General features: G+C 40.5%; 1 long non-coding RNA gene across 1 annotated transcript; it reads right to left on the reverse strand.

The window, feature by feature from the left end:
- Positions 1-4,417: 4,417 nt before the first annotated feature.
- LOC118144962 (uncharacterized) lies at positions 4,418-12,239 on the reverse strand. The gene is made up of 4 exons (XR_004729947.3): positions 12,198-12,239; positions 11,730-11,786; positions 8,344-8,447; positions 4,418-4,529 (listed from the first exon to the last, which is right to left on the reverse strand). It is a non-coding gene; the product is annotated as an uncharacterized LOC118144962 (long non-coding RNA).
- Between the last annotated feature and the right edge of the window lie 23 nt (positions 12,240-12,262).

Below are 12,262 nucleotides of genomic sequence, written 5' to 3' on the forward strand. Positions count from 1 at the left end.
GGTGATCCAGCCACCTCGGCCTCCCAAAGTGCTAGGATTACAGGTGTGAGCCACCGCGCCCGGCCCCAACTCAAGTTCTACCAGTTTCAAAAACTCACCACCAACTGCCCAATAATCACCCTTCCTCTGGATTCCTAGATAGTCATTGGTACATATGTGAGCATATAATTTACCATCCAGATTGTAATGTTTGCTAGTTAAAGAGGTCACAATTACTCTGAACCCAAAGGTAGGAACTGGGACTGTCAGGACAAGCTGGGCCATATGGCCAACCTACTTATATATTACCCATTTCGCACTTAACATGTGCTATCCGGTAGTTTTTATTTGCTTGTTGAATATATGTATGTATTTAAATGCATCTATCTCACCTCCTCAAGATAGGAAATCTTGTGAGCATAAATTATGTCTTCTCTCTCTGTGTTCTGGTGCCTGGCCAGCATCTTACACGTAATATACACTAAAAATTGTTTGTTCATCATGATGATATCTTTACTCTGTTATTTGGGAATGAAACATAAGTTAGGAGTAACTTTCAAAGGCGGAAAATTCACTACCCAATTTTCATTCTGGCAAAAACACAAAAACCTCTATGTCCCCAGAAACAGATAGTGACATCAAAAAATTTCCTCAAGATTTTGCTGAGGACTGGGTTGAGGCCTGTGGCACATGGCTCTGCCCTGTTTGCTTAGCTGCTGAATCCTTTTAGCATTGTTTGTCACACAGCAGAAAGACGACAGCCCCAACCACAGGACTCACAGAAATCAAATAAAAATAAAATTACACCTAAGAAAATGCTGTGATGGCTAACTCACCTGAAACCAAGTCGTTGGAATTTTTGAATTGCTTCACTTATTTTGCTTAATTAGCACCTGGCCCCGGTTCAGAATTATCCGTGCTCAACTGCCAGTAACTAAAGGAAGAAAAGGAAGATCCAAAAACAAAACAAAACAGAACAAGACAGTGGTCATAAGAGCGAATGCTCTGAAAATGAACTAGAAGGCAGACTGGAAAAAGACGGACATGTGGGTAAAAGATAATTAGGACAGAATCATCTCTCAGGACTAAATACTTCACAGAATAATGCAACAAAAGAGTAGCAGGTAAGAGTTACATAGGGGTGTGAGTCGATGTTCAAAAGCCCCAGAAAGGAACACCATTTTGTTCAAACTACTGACAGTTTGTGCCTTTCTAAAATTCCACCTACCAAATAAATAGGTGACGACCAACAGAATTCATTGATTTGTACATGGGATGATATAAGGATGTTTCCCTTTGACTACACCTCTAAAATTTGGTTCTCAGAGAAATCTCACCTGTAAATGTTTGGTCTAGCATTTTTGTTTGTAACTATGAGAGTCTCTGAGCCCTTCATAGTATCAGTAAGTAGTCTTAATACACACAATAGTCTGTCTAGAGATTCGCTAAATATTCTCGAGTTTGATAACGAGCTTCTTAGAGCCAGGGCAACGTAATGAGACCTCTTCTCTACTAAAAACAACAACAAAAATTAGCCAGGCAAAGTGGTGCTCGCCTGTAATCCCAGCTACTCAGGAGGCTGAGGCTGGAGAATCGCTTAAACTCGGGAGGCGGAAGTTGCAGCCAGCCAAGATGATGGCATTAACACTCCAGTCTGGACAACAGTGAGAGAACGTCACGCACGCACGCACGCACGCACGCACTAAAAAGAGCTCATTAGAAAAGATAAAAGATGGCCATGAACGGTGGCTCATGCCTGTAATCCTAGCACTTGGGGAGGCCAAGGTGGGTGGGTAACCTGAGGTGAAGAGTTCGACACCAGTCTGGTCAAAATGGTAAACCTTGTCTCTACTAAAAATACAAAAATTTGCCGGGCGTGGTGGTGAACACCTATAATTCAAGCTACTAGGGAGGCTAAGGCAGGAGAATTGTTTGAATCCAGCGGGGCAGAGGTTGCAGTGAGCCAAGATTGCTCCACTTTACTCCAGCCTGGGCAACAGAGCAAAACTTCATCTCAAAAAAAAAAAAAAAAAGATAAAAGATGACTCCTTCTCCTTATGATCTTTTAATACCTGGACCTCTCTAGAATTATTGGATATATTGACTTCTTGGAGTTCCTAGTTCTTCCTTTGTTTTGTTTTTTTAAATAGTCTCACTCTGTCGCCAGGCTGAAATGCAGTGGCACAATCTCGGCTCACTGCAACCTCTGCCTCCCGGGTTCAAGCAATTCTTTTGCCTCAGCCTCTTGAGTAGCTGGGATTACAGGCATGCACCACCACGCCTGGCTAATTTTTGTATTTTTGGTAGAGACAGGGTTTCACTATGTTGTCTAGGATGGTCTCAATCTCTTGACCTTGTGATCCGCCCGCTTTGGCTTCACAAAGGAATTATAGGCATGAGCCCAGCCTCCGTTGGTTCTTTTTTAACTTGAAGTCATCACTTGCCTTGAAAGATTGAAGCCAGGAATAGGCGAGTTTAATGGTAGATCTGCCACAAAAGTGTATCTTCTGTCTCATTTGTCCTAATTTCGCTTCCTTTTCCCTTTATCTCTCATTCCCTTCTTTCTACTTGTGATTTTATTTCACCCCTTCCCTCTACTCCCCATCTCTCCTTGAGTATAATTAGAGCCCTTGGTGGTAGGTAGGGTCAAACAGTGTTGATTTAAGCATTGATCTTAGATGCAGAGCAATACGTTAAGTGACTTCTCAAGACTTTTCCTAGCTCTGGGATTCTCATGGGGTTGCAGTTAATTACCACCCCTTGATTACTAGGCACTTCTTTTTACATCTGTATTAGGTCGATTGGAATCATCTTCATGATCATAGCTAACATTTATGGAATACTTAATACATATGTCAGACCCTGGGTTATGTGGATTCTCTTCTTTAATTCTCACAGCAGCTCTGTGAGGAAGGCGCATTCCCATTTTGCAAATGAGGGAAAGGGAGCAGAGAAGTTAGTAGTACCTTTCCCACATGTTTCATCATGGCTAGTAAGTGACCAAGCTGGGCTGTGAGTCCACATTTATGTGTCTCCACACCACCTCTTTGGTGGAAAGTGTGATCCTGGTATATGGTAGGAAGAAGCCTGAGCAATTTAAAATCTGTTACACAACCTTGACAGATGGTGGGCCGAGGCATAACTTTGAAGCCAACGTCCCCTGACTAAAGGGTCAAAACTTCATCCTCTTCATGAAAGGATGTGACGTTACTTAGATTTGTGCAACCTCCCCTAGGTACCACCCCTTCCAAACTTGCCTCAGCATTTCTGCACTTTTGCACATGTTGTTCCTTGTGTCGGAGGAACACCCCGCCCAACGTTCCCTAAGTCTAAGCTTAGAGTCTGTGGATGGATCAGCGCTTCTTGAAAATCTTTGCTGAGACTGTGTCCCTTCCTCTCTCTGACCTCTCCCAGGCTGCCCTTTCTCTGGGCCCCAGGAGCATTCCAAAGAGCAGTTATTACACTGTACTGTGGTCACTGGTTTTTCTTGCCTTGCACCCTGATTGTGAAAAGTGAGCCTAAGGCAGGTACCCCAAACATTATCTGAGTGAAAGTGAATTCCTGAGCTTTAATATCATCATATTACTTCTTCCAGGTATATTTACATTTTGAGCACCATTCTGAATTTTGAAATGTAACACTCTCTGATATAGACACCTTGCCCGTAAAAGAGTAACTACCTTCCTTCAGCCAAGTCAACAAAAACCATTACGTATGTATGTATGTATGTATGTATGTATGTATGTATTTAGAGGCAAGGTCTCTGTCATCCAGGCTGCAGTGTAATGGTGCAATCACAGCTCACTGCAGTCTCAACCTCCAAGGTTCAAGTGATCTTCCCACCTCAGCCTCCCAAGTAACTGGGATTATAAGCACACGCCACCACACCCACTGCCCAGCTAATTTATGTAGTTTTTGTAGAGATAGGGTCTTGCCATGTTGCCCAGGCTGGTCTTGAACTCCCTAGCTCAATCAATCCTCCTTCCTTGGCCTCCCAAAGTGCTGAGATTACAGGTGTGAGCCCTCACACCTGGCTGGATCCAATTATTTATAAAAGAGATACACAAAGTAGTGTATAGAACCGATTGAAGGCCAGGCATGGTGGCTGGCACCTGTAATCCCAACACTATTGGAGGCCAAGGCAGGTGGATCACCTGAGGTCAGGGGTTCAAGACCAGCCTGATCAACATGGTGAAACCCCGTCTCTACTAAATGTAAAAAATTAGCCAGGTGTGGTGGCACGTGCCTGTAATCCCAGCTACTTGGGAGGCTGAGGTGGGAGAATCGCTTGAATCTGGGAGGCAGAGTTTGCAGTGAGCTAAGATCGCGCCATTGCACTCCAGCCTGGGCAATACAAGTGCAACTTTATCTAAAAAAAAGAAAAGAACCAATTGAAGTCAGGAAGCTGTTGCTAAACTTCCAGGAATGAAGCAGCAAACTTCTAAGTTTACAGATCATTTCCTAGAGAGCAATGAGGTGTTAAATCGAATGATATTGGGGCATGTTGTTCTCCTTGTCGAGTCATCCATGTCTTAGGCAGAATCTTCCTTCTGGTGGGCACAGAATGAAGACATGATTTAGCAATTAAATTATTGGTAATTCAATGAAAAAGGGATACTAATTTCTAACCAAAACTTTCCTAATTATTTTTGTTTGTTTTCCTTCTCAAATTTCAAAACTGTTGAAAGCAAAGACCTGGAATGCACAGAGCAAAACCCAAATGAGATAGGTGGAATGGTAGCTGCCTTTGGCTATGGAATTTGGAGTAAGGTGGTAGGAAGAGTGAAACTGCATGTTCAGCTTTTGTAATCAATCAAAAAATATTTACTGAGCACCTGTGTGTCTGGTACAACCCTGGGAAACAAGCATGATTCTCAAGTTTGCAGTCAAGAGCTGATTGTGTATACTATAATAGGGGAATTAATAAACTGTTATTAATTTGGGAGGCCAAGGTGAGTGGATCACCTGAGGTCAGGAGATCAAGACCAGCCTGACCAACATGGTGAAACCCCATCTTAAAAAAGAAAAAAAAAGAGAGAGAGAATCACGGAGCTTTTAAAGCAGTGACATAATGAGATTTATGATACTGTTACATTCTTGGCACCATCTACTACAGTTGCTTAATAATATGCCTCAGTTCTTTCAAACCTTGCTATGCACTTTCTCATTCTTTTTTTTTTTTTTAAGACAGAGCCTCATTTTCTTGCCCTTGCTGGAGTGCAGTGGCACGATGTCAGCTCACTGCAACTTCCACCTCCCAGATTCAAGTGATTCTCCTGCCTTAGCCTCTTGGGTAGCTGGGACTACAGGCATGTGCCACCACACCTGGCTAATTTTTTGTATTTTTAGTAGAGATAAGGTTTTACCACGTTGGCCAGCTGGTCTGCATCTCCTGGCCTCAAGCGATCTACCTGCCATGGCCTCCCAAAGTGCTGGGATTACAGGCATGAGCCACTGTGCCTGGCCCTCTCATTAGTTCTCAAAGAAGATTTTGTAAAGAGAAAAAAGGACAAAGAACTAGAAGGGTTGGGAATCTGTGATTAGGTAGAGCCCAAAGTAGCACTTCCAAGAAAGGATCCCTTTCTCTTTGTGCCTTGATGTAACATTCCAAATCCACTTCCTGGAGGAGCCTGGCCTTTCATTTTCTCCAGCTCCTGTGGTTTCTTCTCTAACATAACGCTTCTACCACAGCATCCTCTCCAACACAACATGCTCACTCAGTCTCTCCAGTTACATACAAATCACTTTGTACAAATTTGTTAAGTACACAGTCTCATATTACCCACTACAGCAGACATGCATTCACACATCAGGCAGTTTGAGTTATTACCAGTCCTCTTCCTTAATTTATTGTCCTTCCTTCTGCTACCTCAGGATTAAGGCTAGAGTTATTTTTCTTTTCTATCTTTTTTTTTTTTTTTTTTTTTTGGTATTTTTAGTAGAGACAGGGTTTCACCGTGTGGGCCAGACTCATCTCAAACGTCAGACCTCATGATCCGCCCGCCTCGGCCTCCCAGAGTGATGGGAATACAAGTGTGAGCCACCTTGCCTGGCCTAGGCTAGAGTTATTTTCTTAAAACCTTTAAGTCATATGTAAAAACATATATCAAGAATATTTGTGTTCATTTTATAAAGCAAGCCTGTGTGATAGGTGTATTTATTATTGTCATTATTTTACAGATGAAAAAATTGAAGGCAACTTGTTTAGGGCCCTCGAATTATATTGTTATAATGAGGACTGAAATCTAATATTTTAACTTTATATCCCCATGTTATTTTCCAAATATTCCTTGCCGCTTCTATGTACCCCTTCTCCATTCCAAATCAAAACTACTCTTTTCAACACTACCCAAGTTTTTTAATTACTGTGAATTTTGTGCCTGGGTTTCCCTGAAGTAAACCCTCCATCTGCTAGCCATTCTCCAGGACAAAACAGAGGTCTCTTGACTTCCCTTTCCTCACTTCCCCAGTTTCTCTAAAAATTCCAAACTCTACCTCTTAGAGTCCATGTATAGGTAGAAGAGAACAAAAGCTGCTCTAAGTCTTATTATATCCTTGAGGCACACACTGGGGGAAGAAAAAAACCCACAGTAAAATATCAAAACCCAATTACATTTTGATTATTAAATTCCTTCTGGCTAGTTGTGGTGGCTCATGCCTATAATCCAAGCACTGTGGGAGGCTGAGGGAGGAGGATTGCTTGAGCCCAAGAGTTCGAGACTAGCTTGGGCAACACAGTGAGACCCATCTCTATATACATACATACATAAAATATTTTTAAAAATCCACTCCAATCCATGTAAGATTTGAAAGATAATATTCCCCCAGAAGCTAAAATTAAAGAAATTTTGACATATGTCATGAAAACTTTGTATGGAAATGATCATCTATATTTGAAAAAAAGTGAGGAGAGTAAACAAACAAACAAAAAAACAGAATCAGAGGGAAATAATGGCTATTCCCTTGCTTTTAAATGTCGTATGTTTGAAAAAATGGACATGTTATTTGTAAATTGATGTTTAGTAACTAGTAACAAACTTGAAATACTAGAATAGCCTGTAAGCCTTTATCCTAGCTAGACTTAAGCAAATGAATTTCTTTTAACTCATCTTTCGAACCTATATCCACACTAGTTTTAAAGATATTTTAAGTTATATTTTTTTCTCTTTGTTTTTCAGAGCTACTTCTTATTTGGGGGCTACTTTTAAAAATTGAGGTATAATTCACAAGGGGCTGCCTTTTTTTTTTATAAGACTTCTTATAACTATTGCTGAATGTTTTGTTCTAATCTTCTAAGCAGGGCCATTTTATTTTTTGGAGTCACTTCTAAATTCATGTGGTCATTAACTTTGTAGACTATTTTGGATATGAGTGCTGATACAAATTAAAACCCAAGTAGACCTCATTGTATGTCACTGCATGAATGTTGGCAAACAACATAAGGAATACCTTGCTCATAGTACAGTGACTTCTGGACTGAAAAGCTGAGGAAGAAACTCAATTTTCTTTTTTGCATACATCAGAAAAACAACTACTATGTCCAGTTCCCTGACTGACCTCAGAAGATGAAGTGAACACATAGTGTTAGTTCAGATTGAAGAAATTATCTGAATCTTGGTGTGTGTGGATTTATAATCTACATGTAATATTACCTAAATTAGATATTTACAGTTTCATATGTGTGCATAGGCTCCTTCACACCTATTTCCATATTTATTAGTTATTGAACTTTCTAAACTAGAATTGAAGCATTACAACAATTTTTTTGCACCAATTTTATAAACTTAAAATAGCATGCAGTGCAATGCATGTTATTTTTCTGAGGCAAACCAAAGGTAATTTTCTCAAGGTTTTTGCAGCATTTGATGGGGGATCTTTTATACATTTGTAATAGACAAAAAATAAACCAGACTGAAAATCATTTTTAAAGTCTAAAACCATGAACCAAGTTTTTTATTCAAATTGCACAGGATAAGTTTAAACTTAAATTGCATTTAATTAACCAATATGAATGTACTTCTGTAAGCATAGTTATGTTGAAATAAAGTTTTAAAAAGCAATAAATAAATAAATGTATTTGAAAGCCTGGAGTTTATTATCTGAATGGGGAAGTAGCCTGAAGTTGGGCGGGAGAACCCTAAAAGTAAGAAAGTCTAACTCTGCCACTGAGCTAAGATAAAAACCTGCTGACCCTGAACTTCTAGGACTGCTTTTGGACCTGTCCTCAGCCAGGCTCACAGTACTCACTGTGTTAACCCAGAATTACTGCTAATTCATTCATATCTGGCAGGTGACATCAGGTGAAGATAACCACAGCCTCTTATTTCACACTTTGCCTGACACAATGGAAAGAATGACCTATACCTTCACCAAGCAGATGAGCTTCTGCTTGGAGATGAGCATCCTCTCCTCCATCTGTGAAACTGGCCTGAGGATGTTACCATAAAGGCTGGGGCACTTTTTCATTCCTTTCAACAAAAGATGAAAAGAATAGATAGGATCAGCATTGTATCCTTTTAGTCTCTTGGCATTATAAGGCAGAAGAAAAAACAGAAGGTGTTGAAAGGAGATTCAAACTGCACTCTTTAGGGAAATCCCTCATCTTGCCCCAGGGATGTAGTTTAGCACATGTAATTGAGCCAGCAGTTAGGGCCATTTTAACATTTAGATTTTCTTTAATCAATTTCTTTAACAAGAGATGATCTCATACATGAACTGCAACATTGTATGTTTGATATACATCATGGACATCACCTATTTATTAAAGACACATAAAAGCAGGGTATTGTCCCAGAGAAAATTCTGTTAGAATATAAAACTGATTCTGCAAACTTTATTTTATATAGTTACCTATAAGAGAAAAGGAAATAGATTTTTTTTTTTTACTGTTTTTCTTATGTTACACCACTACTTGTTCATTTCATTCAGGTGCTAATCTCCTTCTGCTTTGTAGCCTCTATTTTCCTTTCTTCCATCTGTCAGCCTCAGATAATTTTGTATTCCCATTACCACAATCACACTTTAATTTCTGGTCCTGTCTACCTCCTCCCCCGAGTCTCATTTCCTGCCTCTCTTCTCTGAATGTGGCTAGATTTAAATGGAGGACTTCACTGGACAGATAGCCCTGAGCTCTTGAGCTTTTGTGACCATGAATATGATGATCATTTTTTTTATCTTGCTCATTTTAATAACAAGTTATGATATAACTCTGGGAAGGTAAAAAAATTTTATAAACATGTAGATTGTCTTTCGTGCCTTAGATTGTGAAATCAATTCATACTAATGGGTATACTCTTTAAGATCTATGACTGTAGTGTAATTTTTAATTAATTAATTTTTGTCGTGTACATGCTCAGTGTTGAGGCAGAAAGCTATACATCTCCCCCTTGTGGTTCCTGTTAGCGTCTGCCTTTCGCATGTCCATTTTTTTTTACACTTCCATTAAGTCCCAATAAACTACAGCTAAAATAATCTTCTTGTTTATTTATTTATTTATTTAGGGACAAGATCTCGCTCTGTTGTCCAGGCAGGGGTGCAGTGGCATGATCATAGCTCATTACAGCCTCAAACTCCTAGGCTCAAGAGATCTTCCTGCCTCAGCCTCTTGAGTAGCTAGGACTGCAGGTGCACACCACCACACTAGGTTAATTTTTAAATTTTTTGTAAAGACAGAGTCTCACTATGTTGCCCAAGCCGGTCTTGAACTCCTGGCTTCAAGCTATCCTCCTGCCTTGGCCTCCCAAAGTGCTGGGATGACAGGTGTGAGCCTTCATCATTTTAAACCTAAAATAATTTTAAACCACAACTCTGGCAACACTCTCCTGCTCAAACCTTCTGTGGCTCTCTACCACATGCAGAATACAATCCAAACTCCTTGGCATGGTCCACCTGAAATTTCTATACCAAACAAAAGAAAACTCTGCTTTTTGAAATCCTATACATGCTTTAAGGCCCAAATTCCTCTTTCCTAATCCTCTACGTGGGTGAAGTCTCACCATTTTGTGTTCTTATACCCCAATCTGCCAGTAATTATTGGTACTCATGCTCATTTTATCTCTCAGACTAAACTGTGAGTATCTGGGGAATAGGAAAGGATTAAAAGTCAGTATTAGGCTTTAAAAACAGAGAAAGCATTTAAAAATGGATGAAGGGAATTGAGCCAGGGGCCGAGGCTCATGCCTGTAATCCCAGCACTTTGAGAGGCAGAGGCAGGTGGATCACTTGAGACCAGGAGATTGAGACCAGCCTGGCCAACATGGTGAAACCCCATCTCTACTAAAAATACAAAAAATTAGCTGGCTGTGGTTGTGTGCTCCTGTAGTCCCAGCCACTTGGGAGGCTGAGGCATGAGAATCATTTGAACCCAGGAAGCAGAGGTTGCAGTGAGCCGAGATCATGCCACTGCACTCCAGCCTGGGTGACAGAGTGAGACTTCCTTAAAAAAGAAAAATAAAGGCCGGGTGCGGTGGCTCAAGCCTGTAATCCCAGCACTTTGGGAGGCCGAGGCGGGCAGATCACCAGATCAAGAGATCGAAACCATCCTGGCCAACATGATGAAACCCTGTCTCTAAAAATACAAAAATTAGCTAGGTGTGGTGGCGTCCGCCAGTAGTCCCAGCTACTTGGGAGGCTGAGGCAGGAGAATTGCTTGAACTGGGGAGGTGGAGGTTGCAGTGAGCCGAGATTGTGCCACTGCACTCCAGCCTGGCGCCTGGCAACAGAACAAGACTCTGTCTCAAAAAAAAAAAAGAAAAGAAAAGAAAATGAATAGACTAGCCTTGTCCAATAGGAATATGAAAGGTACATGTATAATTTTTAATTTTCTAGTAGCCACATTAAAAAAAGAACCAGGTGAAATTAATTTAATAATACATTTATTTAACCCAGTATGTCAAAAATTATTTCAACATAACCATATACATTTATTAAGATTTTTACATATTTTAATACTAAATCTTCCAAATCTAGCATGCAGAATGTACATACAGCACAATCTCAGTTCAAACTTGCCGTATTTAAAGTGCTTTAGAGCCATAAGTGGCTAGCGCTACTGTATTAGATAGAAATTGAGCCAAGGACAGCAACAGAGTCCTAGCTCTGGCCGACTACTACAAAGTAGCTTTCTTACTGTAGACAAGTCCTTTAACCACTCACTTCTGTGGTTTCCTCATATGAAAAGAGAAGACATATTTTTCCTACCAATCACATAGGGTCGAAATAGCATAAAATTACAAACTGAAATGAGGACACTTTTGAAAGGCTGAAAGTGTCATACAAATGGGAGGCATTATAATTATTCCAATAATAAACTCTGATGGCTCTATATCATGCAGTGTTTCTTAGCACACCTACGATTTTTAATAACAGTTGCAGATACTTACTAAAAGTTGAAATACTAAAGGTTACAATTTCAATGCTTTCGTGGAAAAATAATTCCCATAGTAACAACCCCAATTAAACTGGTGTGCTTTGAAATGGTTATTAATCTCTTTTTTAAGGCATCTGGATCCCAGAGTCTCCCCTGCTTCCTAATCTTTCTTCACTGACATGACAGCAATAAAGCAGGGCTGAGGGAAGATGCTGATTTCCCATTGGAGTAAGGGGGTGTGATGAAGACACATTGTTCTGATGCAATTAGATAGTTGCCAATAATAAGATGCTTTCAATACATAGAGAAAGAAAGAGGCGGGGCGCCAATCAAAAGGATTTTGAGATCCGCAGGATTGGGAAACGATGCAGGGAAAACTCACCTGGTCATTTTTCTATTTACATAGTGCTTGCCCGCCACTGAGGTGCATCTGTGACACCTGAGAGAGACAGAAATACGTTACTCATTGCTATGTCCCCCAGAGGTCTCTGGAACGGCTAATTATTACTAATATTTTAAGTGTTCGTTTTAGGAGATTTTCTGCAGCGCTCCAAGTGTCTCTTCCCACACTTCAGTTACTGTTTATCCACCTGCTGAGATCTGGTCTCTTATTCACTTTCATTGCCTTAAGAAATGGTACAGAAAGGTATTTATTAACATTTCAGATTTGTATATAGGGTAGCGAGAAATAATTCCCTCTCGTGTGTTGTGATTTGCCTTTCTTGTCAGCTTAAGCTCAGGAAGGCGTCTGTGAGAACTTCGCTCAGCCCAAAATCCGCTTTCCCTTCCCCCCACATCTGTCAGTGCATAAGGTTTCTTCCCCTTTCTTCAAAGGTTTCTGGATCCCCACCCTTTGCAGACACACGGTGCCAAGGAGACTGTGCCCGGCCCTGACAACAGTTGCTAAGGGGCGGA

The sequence above is a fragment of the Callithrix jacchus genome, chromosome 8 (assembly GCF_049354715.1).
Source record: "Callithrix jacchus isolate 240 chromosome 8, calJac240_pri, whole genome shotgun sequence".
In the NCBI taxonomy this organism is placed as follows: domain Eukaryota; kingdom Metazoa; phylum Chordata; class Mammalia; order Primates; family Cebidae; genus Callithrix; species Callithrix jacchus.